The 19,586-nt window shown below is 41.7% G+C and overlaps 1 protein-coding gene across 1 annotated transcript in view; it reads left to right on the forward strand.

The window, feature by feature from the left end:
- LOC147108646 (cadherin-4-like) overlaps positions 1–19,586 on the forward strand; it is a 735,941-nt gene that overhangs the window by 27,059 nt on the left and 689,296 nt on the right. The gene's annotated exons all lie outside the window — the stretch shown is intronic.

The following is a 19,586-nucleotide window of genomic DNA, read 5'->3' on the forward strand; positions in this document are numbered from 1 at the left end:
AAATATCTTACACAGTGAAAGGCAGAATGTTTTTAAAACAAAAGTCTGGGAGGAAATCTATTTGAGTGCGGGTTATATTGTAGGAATTGATGAAGCAGACTGAATGTTTTGGGAATGTGTCATATGTCACTTTAATTCTCCACTCCGCTCCACTCCCACTTTGATCTCTCCGTCCTCGGCCTTTTACACTGTTCCAATGAAGCTCAACGTAAGCTCGAGGAACAGCACCTCATCTTTCGATTAGGCACTTTACAGCCTTCTGGACTCGACATCGAGTTCAACAATTTCAGACCATAACCTCTGCCCCTATTTTTTTTCACATGGCAGCTGTTGATGATTCAGCCATTCCCATTTACACCTCATCTAGAGTCATCTTTTGTTTCTTAACTTGTCCCATTACCATCTTCTTTTGCCTTGCACCATCATTCCTTTTGTCTTTTAATCTCTCCTGCCTTCCATCCTATCTCAGGCCTTCCCTTTTGTACTTTCCCTGCCCCTACACTTGCTTAAATATCTGTTACATCTCTAACTTTTTCCAGTTCTGACGAAGGGTCATCGACCTGAAACGTTAACTCTGTTTCTCTCTCCACAGATGCTGCACAACCTGCTGAGTATTTCCAGTATTTTGTTTTTATTTCATATTTCCAGCATCCGCAGTATTTCACTTTTGTAAGAATGTTTTGGGATATTTGAATAGCCATGGAGCTGTTTTGCAGACATTTTATAAGGTTGAATACAGGGGGTTGAACACTTGGATACTGCAGGCAAGATGCTAAAATTCTGAGATTGCATGCATTTTCACCAGGGTTGGAGAGATGCACTCTAGCTACAGCATGGAGACTGGTATTGACAGCAAAAATAAGCTCTTTGTGGTGTGTAAATGGCAAGTGGTTTAACCCAGCTGCTTCCTTTTCAGTTCAGCCTCTGCTTAATTTGCCTAGACGTGTTCAGGATCAAAGTTCAGAGGGCAAAGGTTAATTTCACATTTGCCGCTTCTGTAGCTATGTCCAATCCATAGCCCAGTGATGCTATATTGAAATGTGAATGCAAGAGTTCATGCCTGGAATGCAAAGACAAAGAAGTGTTTCTTTAATAACAAGTAAAAATTCAACAGCTCAATATTTACCACAATGGGTTGGAAAGGGAAAGCAGTAATTTAGTGCTTTTTTTTTGCATGTCAGCATTGATGTTCTGATTACAAACAGTCACTGTTAGTATTATTTCTCAATCGTGGGACAGGATTATAATGGCTTTCTTTGCTGGATAGCTTTGGTTAGACAGATTGGCACCCAGACGGTTTAGATTAGTAGATCAATTGAGGCGAGCGTGCATATGCTACGAAGATTAGATTGGAATACATGAGTTCTATTGATCACTTGTCTAGTGCAATCATTATTTCCTCCTGAGAATTTGAGGGATTATTTAAAAAAAAAAAAATTGGGTCCTCTATTTATCTTTTCCTCCATCTTGACATGAGTTACATGTTTTAATTTGAATCCTTTTCAATGTGCAGTGGAATAATAGTGAAAAAAACGGGCCTGAGATGATGGAGCAGTATTTTGTGATGTAATTCCATCTTTAATTATTGTGATACTTTAATTATGCATATTAGAATTTCTCAAATGTCTGGGGCCAACCTAAGTTGTAATTAAAACTTCCATTGCAAAAGGACTATGTGGTAACAACAGGGAATTACACTAACACTGTGTCTCTGGAAGTAGTCCAGTTTTAAAAACTGGCACTGAACAAATACAACTGATCTTGGACTAGGAAATCATTGGCGTTCCTGTGATTATTGAGGAAACCAAGTTGAACAACGGTGTTCTGTGCAATTATGTAACCTGTCTGGTTACAATTTTTCAGCAGTAGTCTGTTTTTGATCTTAATGGTGCGTGACCCCATAACTAATTTTTGTTCAAATGCAACAGTATCACCAATAGGCAATTCCAATGAAAATTTGAACTTTAAAATCTATTTTAGATATTTCAATATTAAAAGAAAATATTTTTTTTTACAATGATTACTTCAAATTCAGAGTTCCTTTCTGTATTAATCTCCCTCTAGCCAATTTTTGTGGCATTATTTGGAGAACACGTTGTCCTAGTAACATCCCTCAACCAACGCTATCAAGGTTAACTGATCATTCATCTCACTGCTGTACACTGCACAGAATGTCTGCCATATTTGCCTACATAACAATCGTAACTCCACTTCAAAATGAATTCATTGTGTAAAGCAGATGGAGCGGTTTTCTCCCTCCTTGAGCTGTTTGTGGGAACGAGCTGTGTTCAAATTGGCTGCTGCATTTGCTTACATAAAAACTGGGCTGTGGTTGCTGTTTTTAACTCCAGGTGGATTCCCTGCTCCGGCCCGAGTTAAAATTACAGTTGGGTCTCAATTATGTCATTGGGCCGCAACATGCATATGTAAAGAAGGACCCTGTTGGCTCGGGGCATGTGTCCTTGCTGTCTGCTCAGGAGAGCAAGTTAAAATTGCAGATGTTGTGATCTTGGCAGCTTTTGGACAGGTAGAGCCAGGGTGATTTTTAACTGCCCACCCGTCAGGTTTCTGCTGAGTGAGTAGGGTTAAAATCGCCCCCGTATGTTTCAAAAATAATTAATTGTCTGTGACGTGCTTTGAGATGTCTTAAGGATACAGAAAAGCTGTACAATTACAAGTTCTCCCTTGTATAAAAGAGGGTGAACTATATTCAGCCAGTGTTCACTGGCTTTTTTTTATTATTCGAGCCAATTGACCGAAAGCTAAAGGTACCCAAAAACTTTCCATTGAGGCATCAAAGCTTCCTTTTGAAAGGAGCAGCAGTTAGTTTTCACAGGAAGCTAAATAGCAAATTCAGCTGAAGGTTGCCGTTAAATTCTTCCAAGATACCTTTTGGGTAAATGTGTGGGAGAACGAAACTAAAACTCACTGGTATATTAATGTTACATTTGGCTCTAACAATTGAAAACTGTGCTGCAAATTGATCCTGTAGGACTCATAAAGCTGCATTAGCAGTAATTCCTCCTGCACTTCATAACCCTGTCTTAATAACATTCATTGGCTGAAATTATTATAGATCTTTATAGTAAATGATAGTAGCTATAATCGTTTATTTTAATCTAGCATTTGTGTAATAACACTTCATTTCACTTTCATCTCCTATGCTGCAATCAACGTTTCTCGGCTTCACAAATTGCTGCAAGTTTTGTCCAGTATTATCTGGACAGAATGGAGGACTAAAGTACATCTGTACACCCTCGTAGAATTATCTCTTGCCCTCTAAACCTCTTTTACTTGAAGACTAAACTTGGTCTTTCGTCCCCATGTGCAATGTCACCAGTTATTTTTTTAAGTTTGCAATACATTTTCCATTAGCAACAAACAAACATGATGGCACATGCCATAGTCTCTGTGTAAGCACCCCCCCCCCCCCCACCCCCACCTCCTCCAACTACTCTTATTCTGCATTTGGCCGTGACTTTGGGAAAAGATGGCAACCCTGACACTGATGGAGCCTTGTTTTCAAAGGTATGTTTGGATGTGTTTTCTTTATCTAAAAGCTTCCAGTCCTCCGTGGGATCTTAGTAGAAACTGATGTCAAGGAGAGCTAATCTTTTTTAATATTCAGTAGGAGTTTCATAATGTTAAATTTTTTTTAGGTGAGTAATTATTTTCACATGAAAATAAGGGAACATCAATCATTGAGCTGAAGGAAAGAAATTCCAACCCCTTCCCCGACCTCCACACACACTGAGCAATTCAGGCATCTATTGTACAAAATGAAGGCTCAATATGGGGGGGAAACAAGCAATCTATGGAATTTGGTTACAAATTGGTTCCACTTTAACATTTTTTTCAGTTAGTTGGGCTACAAATGATGGATACAAATTTTAGGAATGTATTATCTTAATTTTTAATTTATTGGTGTCTTGTAGGTCAAATAGCCTGCCTGCACTCACTGTTCTGGCTCCCATCTGAATAATGACCAATGGGATTAGAGTACTTGTGAAACTGTGCCCCAACATGGAGTCAACACGTTGAGGGAAGAAAATTCTAAAAAGGAAATGAAAGCTCCCAGGATTATTTAGAAATAAGGTTGTCTTTTCGTTGGATATATACAGTACACAACTTTGGTATCCTCAACTGTGTACAGTGGAATTTTGTAACTCCATTGACGCACAGAATTTTCTGTTGGGGAAAACCTGGGAACATTCCAGGAAGATGCTGTGCATTCTAAATTGTCCACATTCAACTTAAACCATGTTGTGCCTTAAGTTCCAATTGCATGATTATCTAATTTCTGCTATAATATTTGCCCTTTTGATTTTCCATACGAGTTTTTCAGTGGAACACACTTCTATGTTCATGTTCAGTTTAAAAGCAATCTGTACCATAGGAAAGAAAGAACTTGAATTATGTAGTGCCTTTCACATTCCTAACACATCCCAAAGTGCTTCACAGCCACTGAATTAAGGTTTAGTGTAGCCACTGCTATGTTGACAAACTTAGACAATTTGCATATATTCTGCTAAATTAATTGAGAACCAATGGATGACTACCTGGGAAACTGAGGATAGGCAGACCTATCGAAAGCAAGAGTCTGCTGGTATATTTCTGATATTTTTATATGTGGTGCTTTTGGATTTTTACTTGATGCATTAGAAGAATGTCATTGTTATTGTCTATGTAAATTCATTTTCAATTTGAGCATGTGAAAAAGCTGTCAGTTTCACAAAACCGTCCACCTCGGGTTAATAATGTTGCACAGCAAATATGAACATTAATCCGTATAATATCCATTGGAATTTTTGGGGTAGATAACGGCTTGCCCAAGATATTGACTCATTACACAGCCCGCTAGTACTGATCTTCTGCTATGTGACACATACCAACTTCGCTGATTGAATTCAATTTATTTTTTTGTGCTTGGGTACTGTTGCATCAATTATATAAGACCAAATTAGGAAAACTCTTGATCCAACAATTTCTGTTATCGATTAGGATAACCGGGAGGGAGTACATGGCCCCTTTTCATTTTTGTGGATAATGGGAATTCCAATGTAAAATAACCTGCATGACTGTAATACTGCAGTAGGATTCCGATGACTTCAATTAGCTACTTGCCTACTTCTCTTGCAAATTATCTTTGTGCTGTGAATTTACACCTACTCAGTAGCAAGGTTTACAGGACATGCGTACAGAAGTGAATCTCGTAGAATGCACTCTGGTGATCTATAATAGACTGGGCAATTCTATTCAGAGCATTACGATGAAAGTTTGTGCACACAGTGTTGGGCTCTCATTGCCTGCATGCAAAGCTCAGATGATTGCTCCATACCGTGGGCTAATCGCTGGCTCATTTTTGTCTAAAGGTGCTCTTATTTAGTTCACGTCCGTGGGATGAAAATCTAAATCCTCACTGCCTGTGTAAACAGATCATTTGTTTGTTTAAGAGCAGTTCATTTAGCTCATCATATGGGAATATGAGAGTGTGTGGTGGTTCATGTATACAACATCTTTTAAGAGCACTGGGTCAAAGCATGCATACCGTAAACTTTCAGATAGAGGTCCCTCGGCTTATTTGGTTGGTTGTTACTTTTCTATTGTATAAATGATTTTAACTGTACTTTCAAGTGTAATACAATCATTTTTACCAGAATGCATGTGTAGTATAATTTACATTTAATGCATCTTTAATTTTTGTTTCTGGTCCAGCTGGTTTGTTAATAAGGTGAGAACCTATAATGTTTAAGCTAACCCTGTGTAAATAGCTCTGCCTCAAGCTTTTAAAGTTTCGGAAGCTTAGTTTTTAAAATAGAAAAATAAAAGATTCTCTTTAGAGGGGGTAAAAAAAGGGTTTCCCTTTGTTTCAAATCTTTTACTGGGTAGCATACTGCACAATTTTCAAATCTACATTGAGATTTAAATGCCTCTATTTTATGTAGAAGTGTAAACCATTTCCAATGTAGCAGAAGGAGAGAAACTCATCTTATTTGTAAATTCCATGTCATTGTGATGTTCATAAAGGATATAATCTAGAAATTACAAACACTAATGCATTTTATGATACTCTGTCCACTGTTTTATAAATGGGTTAGCACTTCTGTTAAAATAGACAGCCGATTGTCCTACAAGCATATTTAAACATTTGCCCACTAATATTGCCAACACTCATTTTCAGCCTTTAGTTTAAATGTGGTCCTGATGTAGGACTAGAATCCACCTTTAAACTACATCATAAATCAGTGGTGCAACTGTGTGGTGACATACTGCCATCTTTGCCAAGCACAAACATTTTTCAAGGTGCAAGATCTGCAGCAGCATAAGTGCTGAATTCTTTGTACTTTTACTCCTGTAGACCCGTGTAGTTGCAGTATTGTTGACCCTTGTTCACAATGTAGTGGAATTTGAAAATTTGGCTTAAATTTTTCAAAGATAAATTATTTTTCTTACTGCAATTAGGCAGGGCATTTATACAATATGATTCCAGTTTTGGTGTTTTTTCTTTCCCATATTTTAATGAATGCAGCTGCAGATGTCCATAACATCTTGTGAATAGGTTGGTATTTTACAGTTGCCAGTTTGATTTATTTAGTAGTTACGTCCCTATATTGAAATAACTGTGTAGGTACAGCTTAATTCTTTGGAGCAGCATTGGTCAAGTGTGGTGATTTGTTTGAAAAATGAAAACTACAATGAAAGTAACTAAAATTGGGTACATAGTTAATTAGGTTATGGGTTTTCACATTAGGGTCAGCAGTCCTTGGAGGTCCACCGGAAGATCTCGGGTGTCTTCAAAGTCATCAGATTTCTGTCCTCCTGGGGCTGGGCATTGTGTCTGGAGAATTCTGTATTTGATGTTTTTAACAGCATTTTTCTGTATATGTTGACTTTCTAACATATTTCTGTTGTGCACATATTGCAGGTAATGTTGAGCTTGTACAGGACTTTAGGTAGGCTGCAGTTGTGTGAAATTTTGGGCGCCCATTATAAGAAGGGTATAACAGCAATGGAAAAAGTGAGCAGGTTTATTACAATGTTACTGGGCATGAGTTACAGTTATGAAGAAAGATTTGAAAAGTTAGGGTTTTCACTGGAGCAGAGAGGTTAAGGGGTAATCTGATTTATTTATCAAGATTATAATATGATCTAGTTATTCAAGATTATGAAAGATTATAATACAATACATAGTGAGCAATTGTTTCCACTGGTTGGTGAGACAGTAATGAGCACAAAAATGTAGAACAATTAAAAGGGAAGTTAGGAAAAAATTCTCTATGCCAGGTGGTTAGAATGAAACAGTCCATAAATTATTATTTTTTAAATGTAGATTAAAAAAATATGGGGAGCAAGCAGAAGAATGGAATTATACAAGGTACCCCGTGGAGGGAAAAATGCCAATTTAGACGTGTTGGGCCAAATGGCCTGCTCTGTGCTGTCATTATGTGCTTCTATAATCAATTCTTTTCTGCAATGATGGTACAATTTTGCTTTGGTTATCTTTATGGAAATTAAGACCTTTCCAACACATTTCTAGGAACCATTACAAGAATAATATAACCCCTCTCCCTTCATTGTGTCAACAGTTCTTGGCGGGGCTGGTGGAGGGTTGTGTTACGTTTAATGGTTTCCAGAAATGTGTTTAATATTTGGCAGACATTCCACATGTAAAGCTTGAAAACCACTGATTTTCATTCTCTGCTGAAGTTAAGTGGTGTTACAAGCTGAAGTGGTGTACAACAACAATAAACAACATAAGGTGATATTAGAACAGGTGATCAAAATCTTGGTCAAAGAGATTGCTTTTAAGGAGCATCTTTAAAGGAGGAGAGGGAGGTGGAGAGGTGTTAGGAAGGGAATTCCAGTGCTTAGGATCTAGACAGCTGAAGGCATGGCTGCCAATGGTGGGGCAAATGAATTCAGGGATGCACAAGAGACCAGAATTGGAGGAATGCACAGTTCTCTGATGGTTTTGGGGCTGGAGGAGGTTAGAGATAAGGAGGGACGAGGCCATGGAGGGAATTGATGAGAATTTTAAATTCGAGGCATTGCTGGACCAGGAGCCGTCGGCTTAATGCTAAGGTCTTATAGTGGAATTAAATATATTCTGTTGGAAGGGGAAAGTGTAGACCTTGTGCTTCAGTTTAAACACACACTCGCTCTCTCCATGTACCCTCACCAGGGATAGGTTTTGTAGCCACAAAAATTACCTCTGTGGGTTATGAGACACAGTGGGACAGGCTCTGGTTTGAAAGCAGAGAGATTTCTAGTGAACTGTGGCAAAGTGTGTCTGAGGCTTGTTCTTTAATTGATCAAACATAATTGGCACAAATTGTTCCTTCTAATGCTCACCATTTTTACAATTTGGAGTGCACAGAACCACTTAACTGTTCTCAACATTATGGGTGAAACTTTTCCATTTAGATTGCAGTGTTGGAAAACGAGCTTTAATTCTTAAGTGTGGATACTTGTGATTGACTTGCACATTAAATCATGTCGGTATCAATGTATTTTAATATTCTTATTGGCTTATTACTGATATCAGCAGGGCTTGTCTTCATAATAGACCTCCATGTGTTTGTCTCACCAAATTTGAGAAGCGGCATTGACAGTTTGAAAGGGAGACCAAAGAGACTGTGTTCTTGTTGCTATTTCCATTATTACCACCTTCATGGTATCCTAAATAAAGCTAAATCATACTTGATCATACAAAATTTGAGGTTGGCCTTCAAACAGTCATCTTTTAGGTGTTCACTTGGTGCAATTGAATTCTCATTCATGGCTTGGCTGGGAGAGAATGTGCTTGTGTTTTTTTCTCTCTGCTCTTCTTCCACATAGTTTGGCTGGTTAGGATTGTACTAAAGGGGGTGTGACAAGTTTAGGGCCTTGCCTTAAATATTCTCTTGGGTCCAGTGGTGCTCATCACTCCAGTAAGTGGTCTGAGCAGCTGATGTTCAGAGGTGTGCCCACATTGGACAATGTCTAACTATACGATAACATAACCGAGGGATGTAACAATAGTATCACCCTGTGATCGGAATTGAATAATTCTGTCTTCTGCACATGTGCTTCTTCAATCTCTTTTTAAAGGCGGACAGACATATCTCTTGCTAAGACAAGTGAATTATATGAAATTTTAAACTGCTAAATAGGAGAGGGGAAAGGTGGGAAAAGGGGGCAAAGACAGAGACAAAGGGAAGTAAGAGAAGCATAAAAGAAAGCTTAGGAGTGCGAGAGAAGTACAATAACAGCAACTTGCATTTATATAGCGACTTTAACATCGTAAAATGTCAATACGCTTTACAGGAGCACAATCGGACAAAAATTGATGCTGAGCCAAAGGAGATATTATAATAGTGATGGAGGTATATTTAAGGAGCGTTGTAAAGAAGTAGAGAATAATGGAGAAAGTAGAACAGAAAAAAGTAGAGGCACCACTTTCCTGACACACACAGTTGATGAGAACACTGGGGAAACAAATAGACAAATGTGGTTTTCTTTTGCTTCTATTTTGAAGTTCCACAGTACAAGTGGCAATGTTTTTATTCATTCATGGGATGTGGGTGGCACTGGCAAGGCCAGCATTTATTGCCTATCCCCAATTGCCCTTGAGAAGGTGGTGGTGAGCCACCTTGAACTGCTGCAGGCCGTGTGGTGAAGGTACTCCCACTGTGCTGTTGGGTAGGGAGTTCCAGAATTTTGACCCAGCGACGAAGGATTGGCGATTATATTTCCAAGTCAGGATGGTGTGTGACTTGGAGGGGAACTTGCAGGTGGTGGTGTTCCCATGCGCCTGCTGCCCTTGTCCTTTGAGGTGGTAGAAGTTGCAGGTTTGGGAGGTACTGTCCAAAAAGCTTTGGCGAGTTGCTGCAGTGCATCTTGTAGATGGTACACACTGCAGCCACGGTACACTAGTAGTGGAGGGAATGAATGTTTAAGGTGGTGGATGGGGTGTCAATCAAGCGGGCTGCTTTTTCCTGGATGGTGTCGAGCTTCTTGAGTGTTGGAACTGCACTCATCCAGGCAAGTGGAGAGTATTCCATCACACTCCTTACCTGTGCCTTGTAGGTGGTGGAAAGACTTTGGGGAGACGGAAGCAATGTTCCCTTTAAGCGCTCCAGCGGTCCTGCACAGCCGGTTTTTCAGTAGAAAAACCATACATGTGGTATGTTGAATGGGCTGCATAGCCCTGAGAAACATTACAGGAAACATTGGTCAGGAAGTGGGTCATTCGCCGCAGAATACCCAGCCTCTGACCTACACTTGTAGCCACAGTATTTATGTGGCTGGCCCAGTTAAGTTTCTGGTCAATGGTGACCCCCCCCCCCCCCCCCCGGCCCCAGGATGTTGATGGTGGGGGATTCGGCGAGGTTAATCCTGTTGAATGTCAAGGGGGAGGTGGCTAGACTCTGTTGGAGATGGTCATTGCCTGTCATGCGTGGCACAAATGTTACTTGCCACTTATCAGCCCAAGTCTGAATGTTGTCCAGGTCTTGCTGCATGTGGGCACAAACTGCTTTATTATCTGAGGAATTGCGAATGTAACTGAACACTGTGCGAACATCCCCACTTCTGACCTTAAGACTGAGGGATGATCATTGAATGTTGTTTGAACCTTCTACTTTTTCACCTCCCCTTCCTGAAATGGTCTTAATGTTGGTGTCCCCATTAAAATGGGTTATGCTACAGACTTGGTGACAAATATGCTTTTCCCTTCACATTCCAACCAATCTTTTAGCTAAATAATCACTGGGGACAATACTTACATTACCTCCTTCAGCAGAGTGCCAGGGGCTCAAAGTGGTGTCATTCCCCTCCCTATCTCTGTAGCCTCCTACAACCCTCTGAGATCTCTGCACTCCTCCAATTCTGGCCTGGTACGCATTCCCAATTTGCTTTGCTCCACCATTGGCAGCCGTGCTTACAGTTGCCTAGGCTTTAGGCTCTGGAATTCCTCCCTCAAACTTCTCTATATAGTGCTGTCCTTTTTGAAGTCCCTCCTTAAAACCTACCTCTTTGATCAAGCTTTTGGACATCTGCCATACTATCTGTGGCTTTATGTCAAATTTTCTCATTGTTCCTGAGAAGCACCTTGGGTTGTTTTATAGAGTCATAGAGTTTTACAGCACAGAAAGAGGCCCTTCGGCCCATCGTGTCTGCGCCGCCCATCCATCCCTGTCCAGTCTAATCCCATTTTCCAGCATTTGGTCCATAGCCTTGTATGCAATGGCATTTCAAGTGCTCATCCAAATGCTTCTTGAATGTTGTGAGGGTTCCTGCCTCCACCACCCTTTCAGGCATTGAGTTCCACATTCCAACCACCCTCTGGGTGAAAAAGTTCCTCCTCAAATCCCCTCTAAATCTCCTGCCCCTTACCCTGAATCTATGCCCCCTTGTTATTGACCCCCTCACTAAGGGGAAAAGTTCCTCTTTATCTACCCTATCTATGCCCCTCATTATTTTGTACACCTCAATCAGGTCCCCCCTCAGCCTTCTCTGCTCCAAGGAAAACAACTCCAGCTTGTCCAGCCTCTCTTCATAGCTGAGGCGCTCCATCCCAGGTAACATCCTGGTGAATCTTCTCTGCACCCTCTCCAAAGCAATCACATCCTTCCTATAGTGAGGTGACCAGAACTGCACACAGTACTCCAGCTGTGGCCTCACCAGCGTTTTGTACAGCTCCATCATAACCTCCCTGCTCTTATATTCTATGCCTCGGCTAATGAAGGCAAGTATCCCATATGCCTTTTTAACCACCTTATCTACCTGCTCCGCTGCCTTCAGGGATCTATGTACATGTACACCAAGGTCCCTCTGACCCTCTGTACTTCCTAGGGTCCTACCACTCATTGTGTATTCCCTTGCCTTATTTGTCCGTCCAAAATGCATCACCTCGCACTTTTCAGGGTTAAATTCCATTTGCCACTTTTCCGCCCATCTGACCAACCCGTTTATATCGTCCTGTAGCCGGAGGCTTTCCTCCTCGCAATTTACCACCCCACCAATTTTCGTGTCATCTGCGAACTTACTGATCATACCTTTTACATTTTCATCCAAATCATTTATGTAGATCACAAACAATAAGGGACCCAGCACCGATCCCTGAGGTACCCCACTGGACACAGGCTTCCAGTCACAAAAGCAACCTTCGACCATCACCCTCTGCCTCCTGCCACTCAGCCAGTTTAGGATCCAACGCGCCAAGGCACCCTGGATCCCATGGGCTCTTACCTTCTTGACCAGTCTCCTATGCGGGACTTTGTCAAAAGCTTTACTGAAGTCCATGTACACCACATCCACAGCATTTCCCTCATCCACCCCACTAGTCACCCCCTCGAAAAATTCGATCAGATTTGTTAGACATGATTTACCCTTGACAAAGCCATGCTGACTATCCCCAATTAATCCTTGCCTCTCCAAGTGGAGATTAATTTTGTCCCTCAGAATTTTTTCCAATAATTTCCCCACCACAGATGTTAGACTCACTGGCCTGTAATTGCCTGGTTTATCCCTGCTACCCTTCTTGAATAATGGTACTACGTTACTATGTTAAAGGCATTATATAAATACAAGCTGTTGTCCTAAAGGCATTATAAGTTATTGGACCGGGGCACTCTCCGACCACATGCTTTTCTGTAAGAACAAAATCGCCTTCAAAGCAGTGCTTCTTTTGCTGGAGCAGTTGTGGTTTGCATCCCCAAGAAGGGGGATCCTCGTGAGCCTAAAAAGATAGTGATATATTAGTGCCTCTTAAGGATGTCTTTGCATGCATATCAAATGCTTTGTAGGCCAGCAGAGTAATCCTAAAAGAACAAGCAGGATTTGTCTGGCGAAGAATGTGTAGAGTAGGTTTTTAATGTGAGATTGCAGCATGTTGTAAATCTTGTGGAAACCCATTTAACTACTTTCTTCAATTTTCATAAGGCATTCAACCAAATTTCCCATGCACCTCGCCCGCCCCATTGTGGCCCCTATGGTGATATTCTGAAAGTCCATGTCCAAATCTTGGATTTTATCTGGGAAGTGTACAAAATCATGCTCCAAGATTTGTGTAAGAGTAGATGCGAAATTCATGGAACTCATCATTCCTCTACCGATAGAGAGATACAAGATTATCTATTGTCACCTTTTCAGCCTATTGCCTTTAGCAAGGATGATGAGGAAGAGGACAAAGAGGTAACTAGGCAAAAATGAAGTAAAAGGAAACCCAATGTGGAGGCATGAAAGGCAAGTGTCTGAGCAGGCCAGTGCCCGGCATGATTTGGCTGGTGAAGTGGTGGTAGTGCTGCATGAGGTAGCTGTGGAGGATGACGTCGTTTGCTACTTCAGGGCACTGAAAGGAAACAAAGGCCCTAACTGGTGCTGACCATGGGGAACTGGCTTCACGGTCCCTGGGACAGTGAAGTGGCAGATGAAGAGATGTGCTATCTGCTGCCAGGAGTCCTGCAGCCAACATGTGCCATAAGGCTGGTGCAGCCCGTGGCAATAACAGTCAGCTGCCTGGAAGGTGGAAGTGTCAGATTTGAGGCCATAGCTACTGTTACTGTCACTAACTATGTCGGCTCTATGTTGTGTGTTAAGCTACAGGTATCCTTCTAGCTCTGATTCTGGCTGCATGCTAACACACAGCCTGTGAAACTTGCTCCCTATGGTTATTGCCAACTAAGTGTGCCAGGGCTATAAGTGTGGTTGGTGATATCATGGCTGATGCAGCCATAAGGATTCTAATAATTGCTGATCTCCCTTGCACAGCTTCTTTTATCCAATGCCACTTAAAGCAAGTAATACTGCGATTGGTGTGCTTCCAAAGAACCATCCAGCATTAAGCTAAGTCAAGCTTTCACATATTGCATTCTTGCCATTGGGTCTGCTGACATGACCCCTTAGGAATTGGAGTTCCTGATGCACCAGTCCTCTGACAAAGCAAGAGTCCGAAACTACTGTCTTAAATCTGAACAAAGCAAACTACGTAGGTATGAGGGGCAAGTTGGCTAAGGTGGGTTGGGATACTAGATTAAAAGATATGATGGTAGACAAGCAATGGCAAATAATTCATAATTCACAATGAAAATACATTCTTTTTAAGGAATATAAATCCCATGAGGCAAAATGGTCCAACCATGGCTAGCAAGAGAAGTTAAAGACAGTGTTAGATTAAAGGAAGAGGCTTATAATGTTGCCAAAAAGAGTAGTAAGCCTGAGGATTTTAGAATTCAGCAAAGGAGGACCAAGAAATTGATAGAGAGAAAACAGAATGAGAGTAAACCAGCAAGAAGCATGAAAACAGATTGTAAAAGCTTCTATAGGTATGTAAAAAGGAAGAAATTAGCAAAAGTAAACGTGGCTTCTTTGCAGGTAGAGACAGGAGAAATTATAATGGGGAATAAGGATAAATGTAAGAAGTCACACAACACCAGGTTATAGTCCAACAGCTTTATTTGAAATCACAAGCTTTTGGAGCGCTGCTCCTTCTTCAGGTGAAGTGGAGAATTGCATAAAGACACAGCTTATATAGTCAGAGAATCATGTCAGATGTTTACAGGTAACCTTTCCAACTGCCATTTATCACACCTCGGCAGAGAGATAATCACAGCAGTCAAAGGTGTGAATGGTGTCCAAACAGGTCAGTCAGGGAAACAGTACATCAAAGAACAATGAGGTGGGGTCACAAGGGGTCAAATATTGCAGATGCTGGGGTCTGTATGGAAAAACAAAAAAACAGACAAAAAATTTTTTTTTTGGCTGGAAATCACAGCAGGTCCGGCCGCATCTGTGTAGAGAGAACAAGCCAATGTTGACTCGAGTCTGGATGACCCTGCATCAGGTGGGGTTACATGTAGCGTGACATGAACCCAAGATCTCGGTTGAGGCCGTCCTCATGGGTGCGGAACTTGGCTATCAGTTTCTGCTCGACGATTTTGCGTTGTCGTGTGTCTCGAAGGCCACCTTGGAGCATGCTTACCCGAAGATCGGAGGCTGAATGCCCTTGACTGCTGAAGTGTTCCCCGACTGGGAGGGAACACTCCTGCCTGGTGATTGTTGCGCGGTGTCCGTTCATCCGTTGTCGCAGTGTCTGCATGGTCTCGCCGATGTACCATGCTCCGGGGCATCCTTTCCTGCAACGTATGAGGTAGACAACGTTGGCCGAGTCACATGAGTATGTACCATGTACCTGGTGGGTGGTGTCCTCATGTGTGATGATGGTATCTGTGTTGATGATCTGGCATGTCTTGCAGAGGTTGCTGTGGCAGGGTTGTGTGGTGTCGTGGTCGCTGTTCTCCTGAAAGCTGGGTAATTTGCTGCGAACGATGGTCTGTTTGAGGTTAGGCGGCTGTTTGAAAGCGAGTAGTGGAGGCGTGGGGATGGCCTTAGCGAGGTGTTCGTCGTCATCGATGACATGTTGAAGGCTGCGAAGAACATGGCGTAGTTTCTCCGCTCCGGGGAAGTACTGGACGACGAAGGGTACTCTGTTGGTTGTGTCCCGTGTGTGTCTTCTGAGGAGGTCTATGCGATTTTTCGCTGTGGCCCGTCGGAACTGTCGATCGACGAGTCGAGCGTCATATCCCGTTCTTACAAGGGCGTCTTTCAGTGTCTGTAGGTGTCCATTGCGTTCCTCCTCGTCTGAGCAGATCCTGTGTATTCGCAGGGCTTGTCCATAGGGGATGGCTTCTTTAACGTGGTTAGGGTGGAAGCTGGAGAAGTGAAGCATCGTGAGGTTGTCCGTGGGCTTGCGTGTCTTTATGCATTTCTCCACTTCACCTGAAGAAGGAGCAGCGCTCCGAAAGCTTGTGATTTCAAATAAAGCTGTTGGACTATAACCTGGTGTTGTGTGATTTCTTACATTTGTCCACCCCAGTCCAACTCCGGCATCTCCACACCGGGAATAAGGAAATAGCAGAGACATTAAACAAATAACTATCGGTCTTCACGGATGAAGACGCAAAAAACATTTCGGAAGTAGTGGGGCACCAAGGGACTAAGGAGAATGAGTAACTTAAAGAAGTTAGTATTAGTAAAGAAATAGTACTAGAGAAATTAATGGGACAAATCCCCTGGACCTGATGGCCTACATCCTAGGGTTTTTAAAGAGGTGGCTACAGAGATGGTGGATGCATTGGTTTTGATCTTCTAGAATTCCCTAGATTCTAGAATGGTCCCCATGGATTGGAAGGTAGCAAATGTAACCCCACTATTCAAGAAAAGAGGGAGAGGAAAAAACTGAACTATAGACCAGTTAGCCTGTCATCAGTAGTAGGGAAAATGCTACAATCCATTATTAGGGATGTGGTAACAGGGTATTTAGAAAATCATAACATGATTGGACAGAGTCAACATAGATTTATGAAAGGGAAATCATGTTTGTAATTAGTAGGGTAGATAAGGGGGAACCAGTGGATGTAGTGTATTTGGATTTTCAGAAAGCATTTGATAAGGTGCCACACAAGAGGTTATTACACAAAATTAGGGCTCATGGGATTGGGGGTAATCTATTAGCATGGATTGAGGATTGGTTAACGGACCAAAAACAGAGAGTAGGAATAAACGGGTCACTTTTGGGTTGGCAGGCTGTAACTAGTTGGGTACTGCAAGGATCAGTGCTTGGGCCTCTGCTACTTACAATCTATATCAATGATTTGGATGAGGGGATCAAGTGTAATGTATCCAAGTTTGCTGTTGATACAATGCTAGGTGGGAATGTGAGTTGTGAGGAGGATGCAAAGAGGCTGCAAAGGAATATAGACCGCTTAAGTGAGTGAGCAAGAACATGGCAGATGGAGTATAATGTGGGGAAATGTGAAGTTATCCACTTTGGTAGAAAAAATAGAAAAGCAGTGTATTTTTTAAATGGTGAGAGATTGGGAAATGTTGGTATTCCTTGTTGGGTGTGCTTGTACGCATCACAAAGTTAACATAGGTACAGCAAGCAATTAGGAAAGCAAGTGGTATTTTGGCCTTTTATTATAAAAGGATTGGAGTATACGAGTAAAGAAGTTTTACTGCAATTATATAGGGCCTTGGTGAGACCACACCTGGTGTACTGTGTACAGTTTTGGTCTCCTTACCTAAGGAAGCCTTGGAGGGAGTGCAACAAAGGTTCACTAGACTGACTCCTGGGATGGGGCAGATTGGCGTATGAGGAGGTATTGAGGCCTATATTCCCTAGAATTTAGAAGAATGAGAGGTGATCTCAAACATTCAAAATTCTTCCAGGGCTTGACCAGGTAGATGTAGAGAGCATGTTTCCCCTGGCTGGGGAGTCTAGAACTAAAAGTCACAGTCTCAGAATAAGGGGCCTACCATTTAGGACTAAGACGAGGGGAAATTTCTTCACTTAGAGGGTGGTGAATCTTTGGAATTCTCTACCCCAGAAGGCTGTGGATGCTCAGTTGAGTATATTCAAGACTGAGATAGATAGATTTTTGGATATTAAGGGAATCCAGGGATATGGGGACAGTGCGGGAAAGTGGAGTTGAGGTAGAAGATCAGCCATGATCTTATTGAAAGGTGCAGCAGGCTCGAAGGGCCTACTCCTGCTCCAATTTCTTGTATTCTTTTGTATACCTCTTTCTGTAGGTAGATGTGTGAGGGTACCAGCTGGTGGGTGCAGAACACTGCTGGTGCATCCTTTCGACGAGTTCCTTCTCTCCTTATTCCAGAAAAAGCATTAGTATAGACGATTCCCATGAGTAAATCAATCATTGTCTTTGCCAAGAAATGGCTGTGCTACAACTAATGGATCATAACCATCTAAATGAGAACAGCAAAAATTAAAGAAAAAGTAAGAAAAGGATTCAGAAATGGTCTAAAAATGCTTTTGGCAACCTTTAGACAGAACTGTTGAAATCCAGCTCTTTCCGCAGCAACCACAGACATCCAGTTTCAATGGGAGGTAAATTAATCCATGCTCTCCAGCCAGGAATGTCAAAGTTGTATGAACATTTAAATTATGTCATTGGGACTTAATCTGCATATTAAAATGCTTCTCAAACCAGAACCCAAAATACAGAGTGCAAAATGAACAGAGAGTGAAAGTTATAGATCGCTTTGCCTTTTTCTGATCGCGTATGGTTGCTTTAAACCCCCAAATCAGTTGTAACCAATTAGAATATCTAGGATACAAAGTACATCATGCATGTACAATAAGATGGGCAGGCTATTAATAAAAATAGCCACTAAGCAATCATTAAAATGAATTTTGTATCACTTCCTTTAGTACCAGCAACTCACTATCTCCTATCATCTTCCAAGGCATCTGTGAATCACATGGGGTCATTCTGACTCTGTCTGTTCACACAAACTGCCCTCTCTATCCCATTGGACCTGTATTTGCCTTCTGCCTAACCCCCATGATGTCTGTCCCAAATCTGAGGAAGTTATGGAAAAGAATGGAAGTACAGTAATTTAATTAACTAATTTTGAGTTACAAGTGACGACTCTGGTCATGGCAGGTCCATACTGTAGTTCCTTCCTTTTGTCACTTCCTCAATTTTTTTTTTCATTCATGGGATGTGGGTGTCGCTGGCAAGTTCAGCATTTATTGCCCATCCCTTGAGAAGGTGGTGGTGGTGAGCCACCTTCTTGAACCACTGCAGTCTGTGTGGTTCACTTTGGGATGACTTTGGGGCGGGGGGGGGGGGGGGGAAGGGGTGGCCAGCAGGCTAGGGGTTTACCATGCTGCTGCCTTCATGCCTAGAGTTGGGTCAGTTGGTTTCCATAATATCTTTTTTTTTCCCCCAAAGACTGGGGATTTAAAAACAAACCTTTGAACATTAGCAATGTCAGAAAATCAACCAATCCTGTTCCTCATGGCCCCACAAAGAAAGTGAAAAAAGTTTTAAAAAGCTTGCCTGTTTGGGCCCCTTCTGGCCCCAACTCCTCTTCCCACCAGATTCACCTGGCAGAAAAACCACAACGCTTCCCTGCTCAAGCTACTGGTTAAAATAATAGTCTGGCTCCCATGATGTCATCAGAGCCCGATCTGCGTATTTAAAGAAGGGCCCTGCCGGGTGTCCTTCCTGCCTGCTCAGAAGAGCAGATTAAAATGGAAGACTGCAGGAAGGGAGCGATATCAGTGGGTAAGTCTCCCAGGCTAGTTTAACTGCACCTATCTGGTTTCGGTCATGCGGGCAGGGTTAAAATCATCATTTTAGCAAACAGATCGATGGATCAGCACTGGGAAATCTTCAAATATGAGATGGATAAGAGTAAAAATAAATATGGCGAAATGGCAGTGCATCAAAGAATAGAGTTCCATGGATAAATAGAGAAATTCAAACTAAACAAACTTAAAAGCAGGCAGTAATAAAATTAGGGCTAACAATACTAAAGAAAATAATGAAAAATATAGGGAGGGAATGGCTAAATGGGAATATGAAAAAATACTACCAAAAAATTTAAATGGAAATAGTAAGTGCATATAAACAGTAAACTAGGGTGGGTTGGCTGCTTGGGGATGAAGGATAGAGTCCAAAGGACTAGCAAAGATGCTAAATATTATGCAGTGCATTTTACAAATGATGGTGGAAGTGAGAATGTAGATGTACTGAAGTAGGATATGGAATAATTATAAAGGAAATTATTTTTTT

Source organism: Somniosus microcephalus, chromosome 13 (assembly GCF_052327205.1).
Source record: "Somniosus microcephalus isolate GS21.2 chromosome 13, FLI_Smic_1.0, whole genome shotgun sequence".
In the NCBI taxonomy this organism is placed as follows: domain Eukaryota; kingdom Metazoa; phylum Chordata; class Chondrichthyes; order Squaliformes; family Somniosidae; genus Somniosus; species Somniosus microcephalus.